The sequence below is a fragment of the Macaca thibetana genome, chromosome 6 (genome assembly GCF_024542745.1).
Source record: "Macaca thibetana thibetana isolate TM-01 chromosome 6, ASM2454274v1, whole genome shotgun sequence".
NCBI classification, from domain to species: Eukaryota; Metazoa; Chordata; class Mammalia; order Primates; family Cercopithecidae; genus Macaca; species Macaca thibetana.
The window spans coordinates 20,892,766-20,919,814 of NC_065583.1; the positions used below are offsets into that span (position 1 = coordinate 20,892,766).

General features: G+C 40.1%; 2 protein-coding genes across 3 annotated transcripts in view; both read left to right on the forward strand.

Moving 5' to 3' along the window:
• SLU7 (SLU7 homolog, splicing factor) overlaps window positions 1-27,049 on the forward strand; it is an 867,785-nt gene that overhangs the window by 475,202 nt on the left and 365,534 nt on the right. The window lies entirely within an intron of this gene.
• ATP10B (ATPase phospholipid transporting 10B (putative)) overlaps window positions 1-27,049 on the forward strand; it is a 364,478-nt gene that overhangs the window by 141,128 nt on the left and 196,301 nt on the right. For both annotated transcript variants that reach the window (XM_050794772.1, XM_050794770.1), the window contains exon 2: window positions 61-128. The gene's annotated coding sequence lies outside the window, so the exon portion shown is untranslated. The remainder of the gene's footprint in view (window positions 1-60; window positions 129-27,049) is intronic.

Genomic DNA, 27,049 nt, shown 5'->3' on the forward strand with positions numbered 1-27,049 from the left:
TTGCTGATACTAAAATGAGATTGTATATTTTGTATTTCTTTTCTCTCCTGTGTCATGCAGGCTTCCTTTGACAAGAGAATCAGAACCGACTAGTGACATTTGTTTCAATGAAAGCAACAGTGTGAAGGGTAAGTAGTTTTTCCTATTATTCATCTCATTCAGTGAAGATATGAACTCCTTTCCACTGCCAAGATGAGAAACTACCATTTCTTACACATGGACACAAAGATGAGAACAATAAACACTGGGAATTCAAAAAGGAGGGAAGGAGAAAGAGGAGCAAGACTTGAAAAACTACCTATCAGGTACTATGTTTACTTCTTGAGCATTGGGGTCATTAGAAGCCCACACCTCAGCACCACTCAATATACCAATGAAACAAACTTGCACATGTACCCTCTGAGTCTAAATTTCAAAAAACAAAAAACAAAACATACAAACAAAAAAACACCACCGCTATTTCTTCCTCCAACCCAGTAAAATAAACATCAACTGATCTGGTATGTCAGCTGCCAAGTAGATGGCTTAAACTTTCTCCATTGTATATATTCCCCAGACAACATAGGACCTGTCAAAGTATATATCACTTAAGATGTGCTATTGGCTACAAATAACAGAAAGTAGATATTCAAGGTGGCTTAAATAAAAAGAAAAAAGTTTTTGGCCCTCATAAGAAGTCCTAAGGTAAGAGAGGTCCATAGATTGCCAATGGAGTAAATCAGTAATGTTACCAAGACTTGGATTATGACTTCTTCAATGGACTGTCTCATCAATATCCAACAAACTTCCTCTCACATTTATTGGCCGGAAATGTGTTACACACCCTTGCCTAAACCAGTCCTTAGCAAAGCAAATGGAATAACCATGATTGGTTTAGACTAATTGCTAGTCCCTTCTTGGTGTTAAGAATGGGACTTACATTCCCTGAACTACGTGGTTGTGTGGAGAAAAGTGGATATATAAACAAAATTAAAATCTTATTAGAAAGAATAAAGGAAGAATGAGTAGTAATTGTAAAGGCAATCAATAGTGTCTACTATAAGATGATACTATGAAAATCTCAACAGTATTTCCTCTAAGAAGAAAGCTTATAAAGTTATTCAAGTTCCAAGACCTCATATACTCCATCATGGCAGAGAAAGCAGGCACCAGACTTGGCTAACCTCCCCTCTAGTCATGGGTAAAATGAAAGAAAGACTCTAGCTACAAAACCCAAGGCATTATCATTATACCATATGCAGACTGTTTCTCCAATTTGCATAATTATAAACTCCCCCTCAAAGAGTAAACATCACTGCCAACTTAAAAACAACAACAACTACAAAACAGTATTAAATATGCATTGCTAATTTGACTTTCTAATTTGTCTGGGCTCTTCACAAAGATGTGCATAACTCTGCAGATACCGAATGCTTAAGAAAATCCTCCACCTGCCTGAAAAACACATCAACAGGAAAACAAAAGCTAAAAATTAGTTTTTCAGCTAAAGAATTTGAGTTGTTGCCTGAAAATTACCTGCAAGAGTTCATTCTATTAAAAAGGACTCTCAAATTCATTGTCTCAAGCATTGCTTACCACCATTCAAGTATAGGCAATTGCTTTGTGCAGCCAAAAGAAGATCATTTCGCAAGATCTCACCATTCAGTTTTAAGAGTCTCCTGTGAGCTGTGTATGGCATTATATTTGGTCATTTATAGGAAGTAATTCAAGAGTTTCAGAAAGACTTTCCTGTCCCAAAATCTGTCTTTTATTGATCTGCCTCAAAGATCCACACCACTTGGGCTTCGAAGCTTCCAGCTATCATACAAATATGCTACCTGGCCAAGGTGGATTAGCTACTATTATTTTCCTCAATTTCAGCTCCCTGATGAGCCACGATGATAAGTGGGACACAGGATGTGTGTATATACATAGAGGGAAGTCCTCCTGCAAGAATGAATCAAAAAACGGTAAATGTTGGCTTGGATGCATTGAACAGGGAACACTTCTACACTGCTGGTGGGAATGTGAACTAGTACAACCACTATGGAAAATAGTGTGGAGATTCCTTAAAGAACTAAAAGTAGAACTACCATTTGGTCCAGCGATCCCACTACTGGGTATCTACCCACAGGAAAAGAAGTCATTATATGAAAAAGATACTTGCACACACATGTTTATAGCAGCACAATTCGCAATTGCAAAATCATGGAACCAACCCAAATGCCCATCAATCAATGAGTGGATAAAGAAACTGTGGTGGGTGGTGTGTGTGTGTGTGTGTGTATGTGTATGTGTATGTGTGTGTGTATATATATGTGTGTGTGTATATATATGTGTGTATATGTGTGTGTGTGTGTGTGTGTGTGTATGATGGAATACTACTCAGCTATAAAAAGGAATGAATTAACAGCATTTGCAGTGACCTGGATGACATTAGAGATTATCATTCTAAGTGAAGTAACTCAGGAATTGGAAAACAAACATCCTATGTTCTCACTGATATGTGGGAGCTAAGCTATGAGGACACAAAGGCATAAGAATCATACAATGGACTTTGGGGACTTGGGGTGAAGAGTGGAAGGAGGGTGAGGGATAAAAGACTACAAATATGATGCAGTGTACGCTGCTTGGGTGATGGGTGCACCAAAATCTCACAAATCACCACTAAAGAACTTATGTAACCAAAGTGTACCCCAATAACTTATGGAAGAAAATAAAAATAAAAAATGTCCTTTGAATTAAAAAGTCCCCCTGGAGGTATACAACTTACATGTGTACATGTAATTTGCAATATATGTGTGTATATACCTCTATATAATGGAAATACCTGTTATGTATAAACACATAACACACATGAATACAATGTTACATAGTGAGATCCTTTTATACAAGCTATTCTCAAACCTGCTTTGTGAACTCAATATTATAGACATATTTCCTTTGTAATTTGTGTGTGTGTGTATGTACACATCATTTTTTTACCATTGATTAGTATTGCATCTCAGGAATTAATGATAATTTGTTTACTCAATACTCTTTTAAACTATACCTGTCATTCTTAGCTATATCGTCACTATTTTTAATTATATGAAAGCATACTTGTGCACAGAGATCTTTCTCTGCACATATTGTTGTCTCTTTAGTAAGCTCCTTGAAGAGTCATTGCTAGGTCAGGGACAGGAAGGAAGAACCACAGAGGACTAGAATATTGACACTGCATGATCCTTTCTGGGGGCTCAGATATGCCTGTGAGGCTGGGCTCCTATGGGGGGGGTGTGTGTGTGTGTGTATGGAAGAAGAAAATGGGGACAAAGTGCAATAAATGTGACCTTTGCTGATGCCACATTTTTATACCGAGTTGTCACAGAACAATAAGAAAACTGCTGTTATTGCAGACAACCATTAGATTTGTTTTAGTGTTTACTTCAGCAGTGTCTATCTGTGCCTTGTCTAGACTGTAAACTCCCTGTGGGCAGGAGCCAGTTCTGGTGGTTGTTGCTGTTACTGACCAATATATGGCAAGTGCTTAATATATGTACTGCATTTCAACATTTTTTGGGTGAAAGAGTGAATAAATTATATAGAAAATATTTCCTGAAAGGAAAAGATTTTCAAGAAACTTCCTGAAGAGTGACATATCTAGGGAATCTATTATCTTCCCAGTCTTCTAACTCAACCCCCAGTATCTCTTTTATATATAATACTTTCCATCCCACAACAATTAAAATCTAGAACCATACAATTTTAGGTGTTACTCTACTGTTCTAAGGCAAAAATTAATTCTGCCTCAGAAATTATTGTATAAGGAGCAGGTTGTAGTAAATGGATCATCCTTGTCAGTCAAGAGTGTATCTTTAATGTAAACCACTCAACCCCAGCCTCAAGGTCAACCTATTTTTATGACCAGCATTTGACTTATTTTTATATTTTACTTCCATTTTTAAACAAGACAGGTTGCTGTACGATTATGAAAATTAAAGTAGGAATAAACTTGGACATGTGACTTTATACTGAATTCTATAGATTGCAAAATGGATGGGTTCTGTTATGTTGTGCCAATTTCAGTTGCTCCAAAACACACTGAAAAATGAAATATTTCTCTCTTTCCATAAACAATATTTATTTGCCTTTTCTATTTCCAAAGATGTTTTCTATCATATCATTCAGGATCTTACCTAAGTTTCTTGAATTCTTGTCATCCTTCCCAGAACAGCAAGGGTGGTTTTCAATTTCCCTAACTCACTTAATGTCTGTCTGCAATTCTGTGCCCAGCAAAAGAGCTAACTGAACAGATACCCTGTACCCATCACAAACCAGCAACGCCACAGTCTCCTGGACATAGAGCAACATTGACCTAAAAATCTTTCAAATATCCCCAAGGAAAAAGGGAGATTTCTATTTGGCAATTCAAAGTGAGATCTGCAGGCCAGCAGCACCCACAGCATCTACTACCTCCTTAGAAATGCAGAATTCTAGGCCTCACCCAGACCAGCCTACTGAGTCCAAATACACATTGTCTCAACATCCCCAGGTATTTCATATGCACGTTATGGACCTAAAGGGCAATTCCTTGTGATCATTCACCTGGATTTCTTCCTATTTTCAAGAGATCTCTCTGCTTTAACCAACAAAATGAAGCACATAAATACTAAAAGTACATTATTTAAATAGCCCACACTATTATTGTACTGGGCAAAGAACACATTGCATACTGAGTTGAAGGAAATGTTCCCTATTTCAAAACAGTTTACTCCTTAGACAATTTCATCATTTTCATAGCAACTTCCCCTCCATTCCTTCATTTGTTCAAAATGGCAGCCCTTAAGATATAAACATGCTATTACTTTTATGCATTGAATTTGGATAAATGCAACACATGTGACACATTTACTATGAAATCAAAGGAAAAAGTCTCCCTAGAATGTAGTGCAGTAAAATCTGTAGTCACTTTAATGATGCCGTCACAATTTATGGTCCTGAGTAGATCATGAATTCTAAACAATTGCTGGAATCTAAAAGTATCTATTGAAATTAAGAATAAATACTGTTGTGGTTGAGTGGAAAAAGTTTCAGGAGTGTTCAGTTTGGGGATCCAGTTATTACACAGTACACTGGAGTAAAGGGGGAAAAAAATGTTCCTGGAAATAACGCCAACAAGATGCAAAGATAGAAGTGAAGTTTTTAGTATGATCAAAGAAGATTTAACAACTATTTTTAAGTCTGGAAACCATTTTCTAGATGTTTAAGTCTTAACATACTACCTTATAGTTTTGTATATGGTTAATCTCAACTGCCTGCATTTCTGAAACAAATACATTGCTAGTATTGTGATTAAATGATGCTATTGTATAAAAAAGAATAAATTATGTTCTATGAAATCACCAAAACACCATATATATTTATATGGCAACCCTATTAAAAGGCTAAATCACAGTTTAAAAAGGGAGATAAGGAGAGCTTCCATGCTCCCAGCTTCTACTTCTGGGCTTATCTCCTCCATTCTCTTAAGGTTTCCAGTACTCTCAATCTCTCTTGCCCTCCTCTAGAGGAAAATATATTCTTGAAATGAAATGTCAGTCATTTATATTTTGTATACATTCAAAGATTTGTTCTAATAATTTGTAGTACTATCTCTCACCATGAAGGAAAGAATTTGTCTCCCATTAAAGGAATATTACATATTAGAGTAAAGAGATGATAAGTACTGACTAGATCAGGATTGGTTTTATTTGAAGAGTTGATAGCTTCCTGGACTTTAGTGTTAATATTCTGAGACTGCATCTGGATTCACCACGAGAAAATATTTTGTGATCAGTGATGTCTGCCATGGGTATGAGATAAGGGCATAGCCATACATTGGCTATGTAATATTCCATACCACAGCTTTTACTGAGCTTTTATACAGCATCCATTGTTAAGTACTTGCAGGCTACCTTATTTGTCTATTGATGAATATCAAATTATCCCCCAAATTAAATGCCTTAAAAGAATAATGCATATTATTTTACAGTTTCTATGGGTCAGGAATCTTTGAGCAACTTACCTGAGTTCTCTGTCTCAGGGGTTTCTTACAAGGACACAATCAAGGTATTAGCCAAGACTGCACGCTCACCTGAAGGCTTGACTGGGGAATGATCCACTTCCAAGCTTACTGACGTGGTGATTAGTCACACTCAGTTCCTCCAAGGCTGTTGCACAGAGCATCTCAGTTCCTCACCAGCCATTTTCCAGAGACTTCCCTCAGTTCCTTGCCAGCTTGCCCTCTCTTTTAGGGCATATACACAAAAAGAGTAAGAGAGATGGTTAGCAAGAGGAAAGTCACAATCTTTTGTAACCTAATTATAGAAGTGACATCCCATCACTTTTGCCTAATATGTTCACTGATGTAAGTTACTATATCTGCTCAAGGCCAGGGGAAGACAGAAGGGTGTAAATCTTAGGGGGTAGGAATCAGCGGGAGCTATTCTGAATATTTAGGTTGATTTAAATCTTTTCCTTGTATATACAATGCAGGAATAAGTATATCCTCTAGAGAATTGTTTTGAAAAGTACTTGGCTTTCACTGGTGCTGTTTAGTAGCCTTTTTCTGATTATATAAAAACCATGAAGTCACTGCTAGGGCCAGGTTGGGGATAGTGACATTAATAACAGGAACACATAACCAGCTTCTGCACACCTCCTATGTAATTCTCTGATCATTCTCCCTTTGCTTCAATGCCGCACAGGCTTTATTCCATTCCGTCTTCACCATAGTCACTCTTAAGATGCCTACTTCTATTATCCCATTTTTATAAGCAATGAATTACACATAGAGAAGCAGAGTCACTTACTCAGGGTAGCACAGCTAACAAGGAACAGAGCTGGGATTTAGATACAAATCCACCTGACTTTAACAGTGGTGTTATTGTCACTGTGCCTTTTGCCTCTCTGGAATTAGCCGAAAAGTGGTCTTCTAAATATTTTGACAGTGCACCCCTATTAGCAATAACTTTTCAGAATATGCCCTTACTATGTGTATATGTATTTATAACATATCTGTAATTTAAAATAAGTAAATCTTTTTGGATAAAAGTGATTATGAATAGAAGTTACTCGTACCACAATGGATTGTCCTGCCCAGAGCTGATGCTCTCTGGATGTGACATCCTCTGGTCCGTAACTTCCCAGTTGACAATCAAGTGGGCTTGTGGAGATAGAGTTGGATGCTTCTGCATCCCAGATACTTAAAATAGAGGGGAGACACTGACTTCCAGCCTCTTCTTCGCTCTATTATGAGTTTTTGAAGAAATACTGAATGAGTAGGAGTTTGGACAATTTCTTCCTCTCACTTTGTGCCATCAAATCTCTTAAGGAAGGATATTGTAGGATTGGAACAGTCTTTCTTCCAGCCTTGGAGCTGTGGTCTCTACTGTGGGAGAAAATAAAATGCTTTTAAATGCTGCCTCCTCATTGGGATTGAGAGATGGAGGAAAGTTCAGATGCTGTTTCCAAGTGACGTTTTATACTTTATAAAGAACTATTTATTATGGCTTTAAAATTACTTATGTGTTTACTTTAAATAGATAATACGTGGACATGGTAGAAAGCATGTTTAATGCATTATGAATATTTACTGAAAAGCTTTCTGTAGAACCTGTCTACGGCCTCTCCACTTTCCTCCCCTAAAGCAACCACTTTGTATGTGTGTATCCTTCCAGTGAGAGTCTATATCCATACAAATACACATGTGGATGCCCCTTATTTTTTTATAACCTAAGTGATACACCAGTCTCTGTAGGTGGTTTTATTCACCTGTTACTTCTTAGAGATTGTGTTATATTAGTATACAAAACCATTACTTATTCTTTTTAATGGCACATAATATTGTATAGTAGAAATGTACCAAAATTTATGTAACCAGCTCCTTATAGATGAATGTTTAGGTTGATTTAAGTCTTTTCCTTTTACATACAATGCTTCAATAAGTATATCCTCTAGAGGATTGTTTTGAAAAATACTTGGCTTTCACTAATGGTGTTTCGTAGCTTTTTTGCTGAGTATAAAAAACAATATAGTCACTGCTGGGGCCAGGTTGGGGATAGTGACATTAATAATAGGAACATATAACCAGCTCTGCGCACCTCCTGTGTAATTCTCTGATCATTCTCCCGTTGCTTCAATACTTGGTATCTTAGCTGAACAAGCCCCACAATGCTACCACGAGAGAAAAGTACTTGTATTATGTGACTTTGCTGGAAGACTAGAGAAATCCAGGCTCCATCTTCCATCTTTGGATTTCCCAATGCAGCTGTGGGAAGCAAGTGTAGGAACTCTTGCATGGACTGGCTAGCAGGATTTATCTATTAATAAGAGGGTAGGGCAGCCTTGAGCAGTGCTAGCACAGTGCAGTAAGGACAGCATCAGCTTTAGGTCAACATATTTAACTTGTGTGGGTGGTTCCCTAAACCAAGATAACTGTCACCAAAAAATGGAGGAGTGGATGCTGGCCTGGCACAAACCATGGGTGCCCACTTTAGGGGTTGTTCATGCAGTCCCTTCCATAGCTTCATCAGTGACCTTTCATCACCACCCCTTCCATAGTTCTGAATATCCTTGTCACTCTGGTCCCCTTTCCTCACTGGGATTAGATGACCTCAAAGATCCTATCCCTCTCAAGCTTTACCCCAACTTTATAATTTGCCATCCCGTATCAGGGAGGCAGGGTCTGGCTCAGGCATCTGCCTTTATGATGTTTTATCCCCATCTTGCCAGATCACTCAGAGCTCCCCAGGAGTGTCAACCTCTCTTGCCTTCCTGGTTGGCTGCCTGTGGAAATTACTAGCAAGTGCGCAACTAAAATCATTCTGAAGACATGTGTTTACTTCAATTTTCAAATCAGTATGCTGGCCAGGGTGTCAAACACACAGAGAAATCTCAGCCTCTGAGTTCTGACTGGGCTTTTTCAAGTATGGACACATTGTTATAAGCATAGAGATGACTAGACTGACTGAACGTTTCCCTTGGGCCAAGTGTCACAGGAAAAAAATCTTACTAATAACAAAAGCAGTAGCAGAGGCTACATTTTGAGTTCCTGCTTTATTCCAGAGTCTCTATGAGGCATAGCGCATCCACAGAGAATGGGACCAGTCTAACTGGTTGCAAACCTCATCTCCTTTACTCAGTAGCTCTGTCACTCTGATACATTTCTTGCCCTCTCTAAATATCAGTTACACCAGCTACAAAACAGAGCAGTAATTGCACCTACCTCCCAGGGATGCTGTGAAAAATCAGACAACGTAGCCCCTGGGACATACCTAGCCAGTGTCTGGCATATAGGAAGCACACAGTACCAGCTGACTAGTTCTATAGCTATTTCTGAAAGATTGTTTCTCATTTCATAAATGTAAAAACTCAGAATCCAAGAAGGTAAATAACTTGCCCAAGACCAAAAGTAGCAAAACTGGGACTAGAACTTAGGTCATCTGCCTCATTAATTCTTCAAATATTTATGGGTGCCTCCTATGTTCCAAGCACTGAGGATAGGGAAATAAGTGAGCAAGGCACAATCCTGGCCCCCATGGAGTTTACAGCCTGGTGTGATACCATCAGATCCCTTAACATGCCTACCATCCATTCCCTTCGTAAAGCTACCCCAGGGCACCTAGTTAAAATGTCCCTGAGTACTCTTGACGGTAACCACAATAGCTAATATTTATAGGATACTAGTGGGTGCTCATTTAATCTCTCCAAAAGCCCTGTGAGGCAGCTACAATTATTATCTCCTTTTTACTGGTTAAAAATTTGAAGCTTAGGCTGAGGCAGGTGGATCACAAGGTCAGGAGATCAAGACCATACTGGCTAACACAGTGAAACCCTGTCTCTACTAAAAATACAAAAAATTAGCTGGGCATGGTGGCGGGCACCTGTAGTCCCAGCTACTCGGGAGGCTAAGGCAGGAGAATGGCATGAGCCCAGGAGGCAGAGCTTACAGTGAGCCAAGATCACGCCACTGCACTCCAGCCTGGGCAACAGAGCGAGACTCCACCTCTAAAAGAAAAAAGGAAAATAAAAAAGCTTGCAGAAAGCAGAATGAGTTCTTGAACCCATGTAGCTAGTAAGTGGTGGAGCTTGGATTTGAACTCAGGCAACATACAAGAATAGTTCACTATACTGTTTAAAGGAGTCAAGCTGAGACTGGGATTGGAGCTAGAACAAAAAGTTATGTCAGTGTTTCAGTCCACATCCAATCACATATAAGGTGCATCTTATTTCTGTGTGCCCTATGTTCCTATAGTAATCCTCAGAGGTTAAAAAATAGATATACTTGCGATAGTTTGCTGAGAACAGAAAACCAAACACTGCATGTTCTCACTCATAGGTGGGAATTGAACAATGAGATCACTTGGACACGGGTAGGGGAACATCACACACCGGGGCCTATTGTGGGGAGGGGGGAGGGGGGAAGGATGGCATTGGGAGTTATACCTGATGTAAATGACGAGTTGATGGGTGCTGACGAGTTGATGGGTACAGCACACCAACATGGCACATGTATGCATATGTAACAAACCTGCACGTTGTGCACATGTACCCTAGAACTTAAAGTATAATAATTTTAAAAAATAGAAAAAAATAGATACACTAGGAGAGACCTTTGACTGTGAAAACAAAGAAAGCAGGCACTATCAAATTAAAATCAGGCAATGGGACTTAGACTGACTAAATCTGCCTTCCTGCACTCTGCTTAGTTGCATTTTCAAAGACCTCTGTCCTCAAGGGACAAGCTTTGTTAGCCAGTGGCAGATACAGGTCTACTTCAGCCCCCGGAAATGGAGTTTGACTTGGCTGCTTGCAGACAGGCAATGGCCTGGGGAGACAGAGGCCAGGGCAAAGCCCAGGGGTCTGGCTGATAAACACAGCCACGGCTGGTGACTTCTGCAGAGCTGCTGCAGATCACGAACAGAGTTGTGTTCAAGGGAGTCAAACAAACTTCAGTTCTGCCTCCCTGATTCAGAAGATTCATCGGAATCTCCACAGGCGTCTGGTGGGTCCACGGAGGCAGTGATGCTGGCATAAGTAAAATACTATCAGCATGATTTTTCCCCATTTGCTGGCTTTATTCATGGCTCACAGTTACACTCCCTCCAGTGAGGGAGGCTCTGTGCAACCCTAATACACTGTGAGATTGTTAACTGGGAGTAAAAACAAGGCAGAAAAGAGAGGCTCCCTGCAGAAAACAAAGAGGCCTTGCCCTTTACAGACAGACAAAGCCAGACACAGCTGGAGCCTACGTTTGTGTCTCTGTTACTTGCAAAACATAACACCCAGCAAAATACAGAGACTAGATTTGTATTTTTGTTCCCAATCTGAAATTAAGAAGTCTAAAGCAATAAGTCCTTCATGGACCAGGTTTCCACCTGCCTCCCAACACATAAGTCACCTCGGGAAAATATAAAGAAGGGTCCCGGACTGTGCCAAGGAAGTGGGGCACAGTTAATAGAGCCAAATATGGCAAAGCACATAATTCTTCGCCAACAGCTTACAGATATGATGGCTCCCTAAGCCTCAAGTCACCAACAGAGGGTGTTTTTAACTCATTTTACCCGTGTACAAATTCTGAATATGCAGAAAGATTGAGGGATTTGCCTAAAGTCATGCAGCAATTTGATGAAAGAAAGAGAATCAGAAGCCTGGATATCCCTGGTTCTTAGGCACACTTAGACTTCAGCTGCTTCTCCGGGGAAAATGTGATAATGCCCGGAGGCTGCTTTGCACAGCCAGGACAACCTGGGGAGCACTCCGTCCTCATTAGCTGTCATTAAGTTGCCAGGACCTCCAGTTGCTCTTCCTACGGGGCAGAACTGAAGACCAATGTCATTTACTTTGTATGTCCACCTCCTGGGGTTACATTGGAAACGCTTCTAATGAACCACAGCAGAAGAAAACATCATCCTCAATTAGAGCCCTTAGGAAAAAGTACTGCATTTTCCTACCTGCAGAGGAAAACACTAAATCGGGAGTCTGTACATGAATAAACAGAGGAGAAGAAAATTTACAAGTGTGATGACTCCACGAAAGCTTCCCTGAGTCTTTACCATGGCAAATGACCCGCGAGCTTTCAGAGCCACCATATTAGTTTCTTGTAAAGTAGCTTTTGTTGTTAATGAAAACATGATCCTTTTACTTAGACAGATTCTGTGACCAAAGGAGCTAGGAGGTCAGGGTGCTCACAATAAGACCGTCTGCCAGGCATAGGAATATCCACATATTATGTAACTGCTCGCTGGAACAGAGGGGGGATGTCTCTGGTGCCATAAAACTCTTTTACCCAGAACTTGCTCCTACACGGCTGAAGAATAAATGGTAGCAGAGTGATTAAGAGTCAGGTGGAACGGAGTTTAAGGCCTAGATCTGCCACTGGCTTTCTGTGTGTTGTTGGAAAAATTACTAACTGCTCCAAATCTAGAATTCTTCAGCTATTAGCCACTCTGGAGCTGCTAATGTACCTAACAAATAGCGCATAAATTATTTAGCTGAGTAAATGGGCGATCTTAGCAGTAGTATCAGTATCATTCCAACAGAGCTGGAAATTACCCCAGAAGCCACCTCACCGAAACAATCCCAATTCTGACTGAACATCAGCAGCACACAAGGTGCCTTTAAAATATGCATATGGCTGGGACCCAGTCTTCCTACCCGTCCAGCCCGTTTTCAGGCTCTCAGCTTCATGCACCTCCCTATTCCTTTGAGAAGCCATTACAAAGCCTGTCTAAAACAAAGCTATTTGCTTCCATTAGCTGAGGCTACAACTGTTTTTCAACATGTCTGAGGAACGAGACCAGGCTTCACTACTTTTCAAAACTCCTCAGGTGATTCTTAGCAACCAGATTAGCATCGGTCCTTAGAACAATCTCGAAGACCCACTAACACATGCCCTGGAGAGGCTGAGCAACCCGAAGGTCACAGAACCACAGAGCTCGTTAACAAATAACAACACACACCCCCTTGGTGCTCCTGATTTCTGTGGAATGGCCACCTTACTGAGTCAGCACAACGAAATTCTACAAAACAGCAGAATCGGTTTCATAGTTGATTGTCTCAAGTGTGGTCCATACAGTCCTGGTTTTACCGTGTGTCAGCAGCTGTTTAGAGCTACCAACAGATTTCTCCCTAAAACTTACACTGTGGGTATCAGTTAGAATTTCAAACCCAGAGATATCTGGGAATCTGTCTGAGTTAAGCATCACCGGCTTGCCCCAGGGAAGATTGGCTTTTTAAGACAGGGGTTCCCCAACCCCTAACAGTCATTTACTTTGTATGTCCACCATACTCACCACATATTGGGTGGACACCATACACTAGGTCCACACATTATTTTCTATCTTTTTTCTCCCCACCCTCAAAAGTGACTGAGGCTCTGAGTGGTGAATACATTCGCTGAAGGAGGTAGAACTGGGATTGAGTCAAGGCTTTGGCCTCAGTTATAAAGTCACACACCTTTGATTATATTGCAATATCCTCTTTCTTCTGCTGTGGTTCATTAGAAGCGTTTCCAGTGTAACCCCAGGGCATGGACATACAAAGCAAATGACATACAAGTTCCTAACAGTACTGGTCCATGGCCTGTTAGGAACTGAGCGGCATAGTAAGAGGTGAGCAGCAGGCGAGCATTACCACCTGAGCTCCACCCCCTGTCAGATCACTGGCGGCATTAGATTCTCATAGGAGCATGAACCCTATTGTGAACTGTGCATGCCAAGGATCTAGGTTGCTCGCTCCTTACAAGAATCTAATGCCTGATGATCTGAGGTGGAACAGTTTCATCCCAAAACCATCTTCATGCCCCTACATCCCTGGAAAAAATGTCTTTCACAGAACTGGTACCTGATGCCAAAAGGTTGGGAATTGCTGTTAGAGGACACAAGACCACAGTCCAGGCATCACAGTCACATCCCACAGACACCACCTCCCATTGGCTTCCTGGATGACAGGCACAGTGTCCAGGAGGAAAAGGGCAGATCAGAGAAGTCAACCTGACACACAAACCCATAAGGGATGATACACTTTGCAGGCATCATCTGAGGGTAGTATTAAGAGCTTGTGGAGAAAAGGGAAACCTGGTACATACACTATTACTAGAAATGTCAATTAGTGGTGACTATGGAAAACTGTATGGAGGTTCCTCAAAAACTAAAAACAGAATTACCATATGATCCAGCAATTTCACTTTTGGGTATTTACCCAAAAGATTTGAAATCAGTATGTCGAAGAGAAATCTCCGCTCCCATGTTCACTGCAGCGCTACTCATAATAGCCAAGTTATGGAAGCGACTTAAGTGTTCACCTGTCACACTTCAAATCTCTCTTGCAGGAAGAGCCCTTGGAGGGGCTTCCCTGATCAGTTAGCCTTATCCAGGTTAACCTCTGTCTTAAGGTAAACTGCTTTGGGACCTTAAGCACATCTGCCAAACCCCTTCCCAGCAGTACCTAGAACAGTATGGAATTGAATGAGTGGGAGAGAGTACGTGTAAAACAGGAGCCAGGAATCTTGGGGACCATCTTAGAATCCTCCATTCCACAGATACGTTTGTCTTGTCAACTCTAGCTTGGATCAAAGCAAGATGGGACAGATAGCTAAGGTACAGCACGAGGGCTATAGTTAATAGTATTGTATTCTATACTAGAAATTTGCTAAGAGAGTAGATTTAGGTATTCTTACCACAAAAAGTGGGGAGAGGCTATGTGAGATGATGAATATGTTAATTACCTTGACTATAGTAAGCATCTCACTACACCTATGTACATCAAAGCGTCATGTTGAGTTTCTTAAATATACACAATTAAAAATTTTTTAAAGACATGTATCTTTTATAAAAACGGGACAATAAAATTATGAGAAATCTACCTTTTATGAACAGCTCATAAAATTCTTTAAAGATTATTCTCATTATTTTATAATCATACCCTATATGAGGGACACCCAAGTCTCTTCAGCCAGCACTTAGAAGAAATGGAAGTTAAAGATGCTAATGATGCTGTATTATTAGCCAGTATTTAGGAATAATCCCAAATACTCCTCAGTATGAGGTGTAAGCCACTTAACCTTTTTATGCCTATATTATCACCCATAAAAGAAAGAGATGTTTACCTTGTAAGACTGATATGAGAGTTTAAGGATCCATTTTACATAAATGATTATGCCAACGAACATACATCATTTCTTACAAACTCACCACCTATAGGCACTATGCATACTTCTGAGGGCATTGCAATATAATCGAAGGTGTGTGACTTTATAACTGAGGCCAAAGCCTTGACTCAATCCCAGTTCTATCTCCTTCAGTGAATGTATTCACCACTCAGAGCCTCAGTCACTTTTGAGGGTGGGGAGAAAAAGGATAAAAAATAATGTGTGGACCTAGTGTATGGTGTCCACCCAATATATGGTGAGTGAGTATGTAAATACCTACGCTATAGAAATTTTCTAAAACTGTTACGCTGTCATTCAAGTAACACCTCCATTATTTTTGCCAGAACTGCATACCATCTAGTCATCTGTTTACTTAATACTGTTTAGAGCAACTATTTTACATCCATGAAAACATGGTTTTGATGTGCTTATTTCATTTTTTCTAAGATCGTGTTAAAATAAATGCTTTGCTATTAAAATAAAAGTACACTAACCAAAATCACCGTGTGTACTACCACAGCTAAAAATACCATGCATTGGGAAATGTGAAAAGCCACTTTTAAATGAAAAAGAGTGTTCCTTAGGGTTCCTGAAGAAATAAATTGGGAGCTACCCATATTTCAAATAACTTAATTTTGTTTTTTCAGAGTGCGATGGAATTCAACTCATCTGATTTTTAAATTAAGCCCAAGGAAAAGGAAAAAAAAAAATGTGTTCAGCTAAAACGAAATGAAAATATACCAGGGCCAGAACTCACGCTCAGATATTTGCAATTCCAAGGCCCGTGCTTTTCATAACGTAACAAAATAAATGGAAGAAATGAGAAGGAGGCAGATGAGGAGGTGGGGTGGGGAAGAGAGTAGAGAAGGAAAGACAAAATTGCAGAGGAAGGGCAACTAGCCAGTGGGTATCCAGAGAGACAGAAACAGAGCCAAAGAAAGCAAGAAAGGCAGAGAGAGAGAAGAGAGGAGAGAGAGAGGGAGGCAGAAAAAAAGAGACAGAGATACAGAAAGAGACAGAAACAATATATTCGGAGGAAGCGGGGAAGGCTTTGGTAGATTCTTAAGTGATTATAAACTTTTATTACCCCAAACACTCCCGTGGGCTTTAAAAGAAAGTTACCTCCTATCACTTCTCTTTGAATGTTATTTAGTTGATCAATAGCTCTTCAGCTGTTCCCTTAAGCCTTTAGAATCCAGGTGACATGGAATCCCCTTCAGGCACTATTTTGAACTGTACCCCTTGTTTATCATCAGGGCAGGTCTGATTTTTTTCTGAATTCAGGATCTGAATAAATCAATCTGAGATTCTTAACTCGAAGTCTCTGCTTTTGGTCTGATTGTGCTATGGCAATGGTTCTAATTGTACTATGGCAACCGACTGAAAATGATGTTGAACAAGAGCGTGAGACGGTTTCCTTTTGACTTTCCTTTTACCGCTAAGTGATTCTCAGGAGGTGGATTTCTTCCAGACATTTGCTTCTACAACTAGAATTAAATTTTCTGCCTTTGCCACTTCCTGTCCCAAGAAGCACCACAGTGCTGCCTGCTCAATACCTAGGGAAGAGCACTTTCTTTCTATATTTTAATTAGGCCCTGACATCTGGTATGGACTGTGAGTGCTTATTTGCACACCTGCAGGCTATTGGCTGTAAAGGCGCCCAGCCTATGTAGAGATTACCAGTGCAGATGGAGACTGCAGTCATTTAATTTAATAGAGCAATTGTGTGGGCCTTGTAGAATGTACTGCAATTGTGAAATGTGGGCCCTGTCCCAATTCCAGGTACTCTGTGCTGTTCCTTATGTAACGTGCACTTCATTCTCCTGTCAATCTTTATAATAAACACAGTCAGAAGAGAGGATTGGCAACAGGGCTGTCCTTGAAACCTTTCAGGGGAGAAGGAAGAGAGCTGGATCTCTAGAAAATAATTAAATTTATAAAGACAATGGAATTTGCCAAGGATTTAAAAAACCACCTACCCTCCTCTGTTAAGCAAATACCCCTATATGGCTCCAACTCATCTACTGAGCCTCCATCTTTCAGTGTGTAGCAAATGGTACACATAGGGCACTGAGAAGGAAGCAGATGTAACAGGAAATGGTCAGGGTGGCCTTGTGTGCACTTGTGTCTCCGTGACATGGGGAAGACCCCTTACTTGCCAACTCCAGACTGAGGCTCCTGTTTTCAGAGCTCAGCCATCACACTGTTTCATTTACCCCTGTGTCCTGCATCCCTAGTGTCAGGCCTCTGAGCCCAAGCCAAGCCATCACATCCCCTGTGACTTGCACGTATACTATGCCCAGATGGCCTGAAGTAACTGAAGAATCACAAAAAAGTGAAAACGCCCTGCCCCGCCTTAACTGCTGACATTCCACCACAAAAGAAGTGAAAATGGCTGGTCCTTGCCTTAAGCAATGACATTACCTTGTGAAATTCCTTTTCCTGGCTCATCCTGGCTCAAAAAGCTTCCCCACTGAGCACCTTGTAACCCCCACTCCTGCCCGCCAGAGAACAACCGCCCTTTGACTGTAATTTTCCTTTACCTACCCAAATCCTATAAAATGGCCCCACCCTTATCTCCCTTCGCTGACTCTCTTTTTGGACTCAGCCCGCCTGCACCCAGGTGATTAAAAAGCTTTATTGCTCACACAAAGCCTGTTTGGTGGTCTCTTCACACAGACGCACATGACACCCAGTACCTCTCCCAGTGTCCAACGTAGTGTGTGTTCTCAGTAGGCATTTGTGGAAAGACAGGAGAAACAGTAGGACAACTGTGGTAGTATTGCCAAATCCCTGATGCCCATCAGCTTCCTGAATGCATCTTTCTGGATGTTCTTAAAGCTTTAAGCCCACCCTGGGTAACTTGCTGGGAATTTCCACCTGTCAGTATATTCTCTGGCTATAAAACTGAGATGCTGTTCATTGGCTTATATTGTTTCCTACTAATTTCTTGCATGTCTGTGTCCCAGTTCCTTTAGGTTTTAGCTGAGGAAGCAGAGCACTTGTAACACAGTAGCAAATGATATAAACAGAATAATGCCTAATGCCATGATACTGATTAAAAGTTGAAAGGAGAAGAATTCTCTACAGCCCTGGAAAGTGAGAATGACCTTGCTTTAGATCATGATGTATGGGTAGTCTGAGAAATTGTGGGAAGTGTTAAAGAAGAAAGGCAATATAAAGGAGTTAACAGCATGGATTTTGAACAGGCCTGGCTTACACACCCAGCTTCACCATTTTTCAGCCATATGAATTTAGGTACATGGCACAATCTGCCTAAATCATAGTTTCTCTTTTAAAAAATGAGCATAATTGTGAGGATGCCACGTGACTTCTAGAAATAATAAAGATTAAAAGAAGCAATAGGTGTAAAGGATTTAGCAAAATTCTAGACATGCAGTAAATTAATGCTTTAAAATTCACGATGATGATGGGAAGAAATAAGAGGAGGATGATAATGATGGTAATGACCAAGACCCCAGGGTAGGCTGGCCTGACTGGAGGAAAGGAAAGAGACTGCGTACCTGGGGAAGGAGGTGGGAGTGAAGGAAGTGTAGCATCAGGTAGGGGTAGAGGAACAGGTTGAAGAAAACCTGAAAAACTGAGAAATAGAGAGAAAAAAGTTTACTTGCGATAAATGCAAGGGAGTCAGACTTCAGAACAAATGCAAAACACAAGTCTTTAAGGGAATAAATGGAAAAATGATCAAGGATACCAAGTTTACGTTTGTCTGCTCGCAGTGGAAAAACAGCTTTCTCATGCAACTGCCATATGCAGAAGGATCAAGACACAGCCACAGACACCAGCATAGCAAGAATCCAGGATTACACTGCTTTTGCTACGGAGCCAAGATTTATGTGAAATAATTAAAGTTCAAATAATTTGAGGACCAGAACCAACCAGAGTAACCTGTTATCGTGGGGGGTTTCTGCACACGTGACCCTCACACCCTGTTGGAAGCAAAGTGTCATTTTTTTGCTTCTACCAGGGTAATAGTTATAATACATTCTATGGCAACAGATAATTCCAGTTTGAGGACTTAGGATTCAGAGAGACTTGGGTTCAAATCCCAGAATTACCATTAAATGGCACTGTGAGCTCAGAAAATATGCTTAAGGTCTCTGAAGCACAGTCTCTTCATTTGGAAAAAGGGGATGAAAATATCGTTTCTTTTTATGGATTAAATTATAGTTAATCATTAAGCATAGTGCCTGACACATTGGGAGTATTCAGTCCAAGAGAGCTGCTTTTCCCAGGTTGCCCAAAGTGCAACTTCCTCTGATTGCTCAAGAGACACAAGGAAAATACCAATTCAAAGAAGAGAATATTGACCTATATCAAGCTTGTCCAACCCGTGACCCAGGACAGCTTAGAATGCAGAACAACAAAAAATGTATTAACTTTCTGAAAACACTATGAGATTTTTTTGCATTTTTTTAAGCTCACCAGCTATCTGTTACTGTTAATGTATTTTATGTGTGGCCCAAGACAATTCTTTTTTTTTCCATTGTGGCCCAGGGAAGCCAAAAGATTGGACATCCCTAACCTAGATGATCCTGGGAGCCTGGAACTTCTCCACCAAGCTTGAAAAATCCCCCAAAGACTGAGTAGGAGCAGGTGTTAAACTGCGGCTGCCTTGACCATGATCCGGGTGAAGGTGTATGTGTGAAATAGCACCATTGTGCCCACAGTCATCCGTAGCAAAATGAGAAAAATAAAGAAAATGTAATACTTTTTTCTAAAGCTAATTTTTTTAATTTTAGGGATGATTGTTTATTCTAAGATCATGTCCTTCCTAACTTTTTAAAATTATTCAATCGTTTTGGGGAAACAGGTGCTGTCTGGTTAAATGTTTAAGTTCTTTAGTGGTGATTTCTGATATTTTGGTGCACCCATCACCCAAGCGGTGTATGTCTAGTCTTTATCCCTCATCTCCCTCCCAGCCTTCATCCCAGGTCCTCTGAGTGCAATGTATCGTTTTTATGCCTTTGCATCCTCATAGTTTAGTTCCCACATACAACATTTGATTTTCCATTACTGAGTTACTTTACTTAGAATAATGTTCTCCAACCTCATTCAGGTTGCTGTGAATGCCATTGCTTCATTCCTTTTTATGGCTGAGTAGTATTCATAGTATTCATGGTGTGTGTGTGTGTGTGTGTGTGTGCGCGCGCGCGCGCGCATGTGTGTATTTTCTTTATCCACTCATTGGTTGGTGGACATTTAGTCTGGTTCTGTATTTTTGCAATTGCAAATTGTGCTGCTATAAACATGGGTGCGCAAGTGTCTTTTTCATAATATGGCTTTTCTTTTCCTCTGGGCACATACCCAGTAGTGGGATTGCTGAATCAAATGGTAGTTCTACTTTTAGTTCTTTAAGAAATCTCCATACTGTATTCCACAGTGGTTATACTAGTTTACATTCTCACCAACAGTGTAAAAGTGTTCCCTTTTCACCACATCCACACCAACATCTATTTTTTTTTTAATTTTTTAATTATGGCTATTCTTTCCAGAATAAGGAGGTATCACATCGTGGTTTTGATTTGCATTTTCCCAATAATTAGTGATCTTGAGCATTTTTTCATGTATTTCTTGGCCATTTGTATATCTTCTCTTGAAAATTTTCTATTCAGGCCCTTAGTCCACTTCTTGATGGGATTATTTGTTTTTTTCTTGCTGATTTGTTCGGGTTTCTTGCAGATTCTGGATATTAGTTTTTTGTCAGATGCATAGTTTGTGAATATTTTCTCCCATTCTGTGGGTTGTCTGCTTACTGATTATTTCCTTTGCTGAGCAGAAGCTTTTTAGTTTAAGTTCCATCTATTTATCTTCGTGTTTGTTGCATTTACTTTTAGATTCTTGGTCATGCCTAGAAGAGTTTTTCTGATATTATCTTCTAGAATTTTTATGGTTTCAAGTCTTAGATTTAAGTATTTGATCCAACTTGAGTTGATTTTTGTATAAGGTGAGAGAGGAGGATCCAGTTTCATTCTTCTATATGTGGCTTGCTAATTATCCCAGCACCATTTGTTGAATAGGGTGTTCTTTCCCCAACTTTATGTTTGTGTTTGCTCTGTCAAAGATCAGTTGACTATAAGTATTTGGCATTATTTCTGGGTTCTCTATTCTGTTCCATTGGTGAATGTGCCTGTTTTTATACCAGTACCATACTGTTTTGGTAACTATATCGTTGTAATATAGATTGAAGTTGATTAATGTGATGCCTCCAGATTTGTTCTTTTTTCTTACACTTGCTTTGACTATGCGGGCCCTTTTTTTGTTCCATATGAATTTCAGAAATGTTTTGTCTAGTTCTGTGAGGAATAATGGTGACATTTTTATGAAAATTGCATTGAATCTGTAGATTGCTTTTGGCAGTAGGGTCATTTTCACAATATTGATTCTACTCATTCATGAGCATGGGATGTTTTTACATTTGTTTGTGTCATCTATGATTTCTTTCAGCAGTGTTTTGTAGTTTTCCTTGTAGAGATCTTTCACCTCTTTGATTAGATACACTCCTAAGTATTTTTACTTGATTTTTTATTTTTTTGCAGCTATCATAAAAGGGATTGAGTTCTTGATTTGATTCTCAGGTCAGTCACTGTTGGTATATAGCAGTGCTACTGATTTTTGTACATTAATTTTGTATCCTAAAACTTTACTGAATTTATGTATCAGACGTAGGAACTTTTTGGATGAGTCTTTAGGGTTTCCTAGGTATATGATTTTATCAGCAAACAGCAACAGTTTGACTTCCTCTTTATCAATGTGGATGTCCCTTATCTCTTTCTCTTGTCTGATTGCTCTGACTAGGACTTCCAGCACTATGCTAAATAGAAATGGTGAAAGTGGGCATTCTTGTCTTGTTCCAGTTCTTAGGGAGAATGCTTTCAACTTTTTTCCATTTAGCGTAATGTTGGCTGTGGGTTTGTCATAGATAGTTTTTATTACCTTAAGGTATGTCCCTTCTATGCTGATTTTGCTGAGGGTTTTAATCATAAAGAGATGCTGGATTTTGTCAGATGCTTTTTTCTGCATCGAGATGATCATGTGATTTTTATTTTTACTTCTGTTTATGTGGTATATCACATTTATTGACTTGCGTATAGTTAAACCAGCCCTGCATCCCTGGTATGCAACCCACTTGATGATAGTGTATTATCTTTTTGATATGCTGTTGAATTCAGTTAGCAAGTATTTTGTTGAGGATTTTTGCATCTATGTTCATCAGGGATATTTGTCTGTAGTTTTTTGTTGTTGTTATATCCTTTCCTAGTTTTGGGATTAGGGTAATACTGGCTTCATAGAATGATTTGGAGATAATTCCCTATTTCTCTGTCTTTTGGGATAATTTCAGTAGGACTGATACCAATTCTTCTTTGAATGTCTGATAGAATTCAGCTGTGAATTTGTCTGGTCCTGGACTTTATTTTCTTGGCAATTTTTTAATTACTGTTTCAATCATGCTACTTGTTATTCATCTGTTCAGAGTTTCTATTTCTTCCTGGTTTAAGAGAGTTGTATATTTCCAGGAATTTATCCATCTCCTCTAGGTTTTCTAGTTTATGCGCATAAAGGTGTTCATAGCAGCCTTGAATGATCTTTTGTATTTCTGTGGTATCAATTGTAATGGCCCCCATGTTGTTTCTAACTGAGCTTATTTGCATCTTCTCTCCTCTTTTTTTGGTTAATCTCCCTAATGGTCTATTGATTTTGTTTATCTTTTGAAAGAACCAGCTTTTTGTGTCATTTACCTTTTGCATATTTTTTGTTTCAATTTCATTTAGTTCTGCTCTGATCTTTGTTATTTCTATTCTGATGTGCTTGGGTTTGGTTTGTTCTTGTTTCTCTGGTTCCCTGAGGTGTAACCCTAGATTATCTATTTATGCTCTTCAGACTTTTTGATGTAGGCATTTAATATTATGAACTTTCCTTTTAGCACTGCTTTTGCTGTATCCCAGAGGTTTTGAAAGGTTTTGTCAGTATTATTGTTCAGTTTAAATAATTTTTTAATTTCCATCTTGGTTTCATTGTTGACCCAAGGATCATTCAGGAGCAGATTTTTAATTTCCATGTATTTGTATAGTTTTGAAGGTTCATCTTGGAGTTAATTTTAAATTTTATTTCACTGTGGTCTGAGAGAGTACTTGATATTATTTCGAGTTGCTTACATTGATTGAGACTTGTTTTGTGGCCTATCATATGGTCTATCTTGGAGAATGTTCCATGTGCTGATGAATAGAATGTATATTCTGCAGTTGCTGGGTAGAATGTTCTTAAATATCTATTGAGTCCATTTGTTCTCGGGTATAGTTTAAGTCCACCATTTCTTTGTTGACTTTCTGTCTTGATGACATGTCTAGTGCTGTCAGTGGAGTGTGGAAGTCCCCCACTATTATTATGTTGCTGCCTTATCTCATTTCTTAGGTCTAGTAGTAGTTGTTTTATAAATTTGGGCACTCCAGTGTTAGGTGCATATATATTTAGGTTTGTGATATTTTCCTGTTTGACTAATCCTTTTATCATTATATAATGTCCCTCTTTGCCTTTTTAACTTTGTTGCTTTGATGTCTGTTTTATCTGATATAAGAATAGCTATTCCTGCTTGCTTTTGGTGTCCATTTGCATGGTCAATTTCCATCCCTTTACCTTAAGTTTATGTGAGTCCTCATGTGTCAGATGAGTCTCTTGAAGATAGCAGATACTTGTTGAATTTTTATCCATTCTGCCATTCTGTATCTTTTAAGTGGAGCACTTAGGCCATTTACATTCAACATTAGTATTGAGATGTGAGATACTGTTCTGTTCATTATGCTAGTTGTTGCCTGAATACTTCGTGGGTTTTTTTTTTTTTTAATTGCGTTTTTATTTTATTAATCCTGTGAGACTTATGCATTAAGGAGGTTCTATTTTGGTATATTTTGAGGTTTTCTTTCAAGTTTTAGAACTCCTTTTGGCATTCCTTGTAGTGCTGGCTTGGTAGTGGCAAATTATCTCAGCATTTGTTTATTTGAAAAAGGTGTTATCTCTCCTTCATTTGTAAAACTTAGTTTTGCTGGATACAAAATTCTTGGCTGATAGTTATTTGTTTAAGGAGGCTAACAACAGGACCCCAATCCCTTCTGGCTTGTAGGGTTTCTGCTGAGAAATCCGTTAATCCGATAAGTTCTTCTTTATAGGTTACCTAATGCTTTTGTCTCACAGCTCTTAAGATTCTTTCCTTCATCTTGATTTTAGATAACCTGATGACTATGTGCCTAGGTAATGATCTCTGTGATGAATTCCCCAAGTGTTCATTGGGCTTCTTGTATTTGAATGTCTATGTTTTGTTTCAATTTAATTTAATTTAGGAGAGCTAAGTAATTAAACATGAGGCCAAAAGTACATAAGAAAGTGGCAGTCTTTTATTGCAAATATGCATACACTCTCGGACGAGGTTCTCTGGTCCTCAGGTGTGGGGGGCCAGGGAAGTCGCACCGGCGCTCTCGGGTGATGTTCTCCGGTCCACAAATGCGGGGGCCGAAGAAGTCACACTGGCTCCTGCCAGTGGCAGACTTTTATGCATTGGTACTGGAAGGGGGAGGGCAGTGGGTGGGATAAGGGCGTGATAGGGGCGTCTCCGTAGGCGTGGCTGGGTAAGTTTCAATCTCTTCGGATTGACATCACCTGGCGCATGCTCGGTTGATCTGCATCTTCCCGGGGCGGGCTGCATTTTCCCGCGCGCGGGAATGTTGGTGAGGAAGAACCCGGAAGCAACATGGATTGTGCCTTCTTGTTCACCTTCCTCCATCTTGTCCTTTTTCCTTCACCCAAACAGTCCAACCTCTTATTGATTATAAGAATTTAGGGCGCCGTGGTCTGTCTGGCTGCTTCCTGCTGTTAAGGGGCGTAGTTAGGGTCTGAGGTTGGCAGTTGGGTGTAGGGATGCAGGAGCATTTGGTTGAAGGTGACTCCGGTGATCTCTTGGACCTTGGCTCGGAGAAATTTTATTAGAATGGGAGCAAGACATAACATAAGGCAGAGGATTAGTATGGGAATTAGGAATGGAAGCATCTGCTGTACTACAGGCAGTAGCCATACCGGTGGTCCGGGGGTTAAGGGGGCATTAAATTGTTGAAGCTAGGGAAACCCTGATAATTAAGGGAAGAAAAACAGCCCGCTTTTGGATGTTATTGCTGGAGCTGAGCTGGGAAGCTAGTTCAGACAATTCTCCTTCGCTATATAGGGTTAAGCTAGGCACTAAATATACCGGAACGCAAAGGGGCTGGGTGATGGAGGTATGGTTAAGAGTTTTAGATAGAGTTTGGTTACACCAAAAGTAGCCTCCAACAGGGGCCGTCTGGGTCCTGCTGGGAGCTTATGTGCAATTACACCATGAAGAGTTTGGCGTAGAGTAGCAAAAAGGAATCTCTGTCTCACTCTGTCTCTCTTCATCTCTGTATCTCTTCATCTCTCTCTCTCTGTCTCTCTTCATCTCTGTCTCTCCTCATCTCTGTCTCTCTCTCTGTCTCTCTCTATCTCTGTCTCACTCTCTCTCTTCATCTCTGAACTGTTTTGTTTCAATTTAATTTAGGAGAGCTAAGTAATTAAACATGAGGCCAAAGTACATAAGAAAGTGGCAGTCTTTTATTGCAAATATGCATACACTCTCGGACGAGGTTCTCTGGTCCTCAGGTGTGGGGGGCCAGGGAAGTCGCACCGGCGCTCTCGGGTGATGTTCTCCAGTCCACAAATGCAGGGGCCGAAGAAGTCACACTGGCTCCTGCCAGTGGCAGACTTTTATGCATTGGTACTGGAAGGGGGAGGGCAGTGGGCAGGATAAGGGCGTGATAGGGGCGTCTCCGTAGGTGTGGCCGGGTAAGTTTCAATCTCTTCGGATTGACATCACCTGGCGCATGCTCGGTTGATCTGCATCTTCCCGGGGCGGGCTGCATTTTCCCGCGCGCGGGAATGTTGGTGAGGAAGAACCCGGAAGCAACATGGATTGTGCCTTCTTGTTCACCTTCCTCCATCTTGTCCTTTTTCCTTCACCCAAACAGTCTAGATCTCCAGCAATATGTTTTCCTCAATTATTTCCTCAAATAAGTTTTTCAAATGTTTAGATTTCTTTTCTTCCTCAGGAAAACAAATTATTCTTACATTTGGTAGTTTAACATAATCCTAAATTTCTTGGAAGCTTTGTTCATTTTTTAAATTCTTTTTTCTTTGTCTTTGTTGGATTAGGTTAATTCAGAAGCCTTGTCTTTAAGCTCTGAAGTTCTTTCTTCTACTTGTTTGATTCTATTATTAAACTTTTCAGTGTATTTTGCATTTCTCTAGGTGTATCTTTTATTTCCAGAAGTTGTGATTGTCTTTATGATACCTATTTCTCTGGAGACTTTTCCATCCATACCTTGCATTTTTTAATTTTTTAAAGTTGGACTTCACCTTTCTCTGATACCTCCTTGAGTAGCTTAATAATCATCCTTCTGAATTCTTTATCTGGCAATTTAGAGATTTCTTCTTGGTTTGGATTCATTGCTGGAGAGCTACTGTGATCTTTTAGGAGAGTTATGGAAACTCGTTTTGTCATATTAACAGAATTATTTTTCTGGTCCCTTCTGATTTGGGTAGACCATTTCAGTGGAAAGATCTGAAAAGAGCTGTTGTTCAGATTCTTTTGTCCCACGGGGCAATCCCTTGACGTGATGCTCTCACCATTTCTCTAGGGATGGGGCTTCCTAAGAGCCAGACTGCAGTGATTGTTATTGCCCTTCTGAGTCTAGCCACCCAGCAAGGCTACTGGGCCCTGGGGCTGGCGAATGTGGGCTGGTGCTGGGGAATATCTGCAAAGAGTCCTGTGATGTGATCCATCTTCAGGTCTTCCAGCCATGGGTACCAGCACCTGCTCTG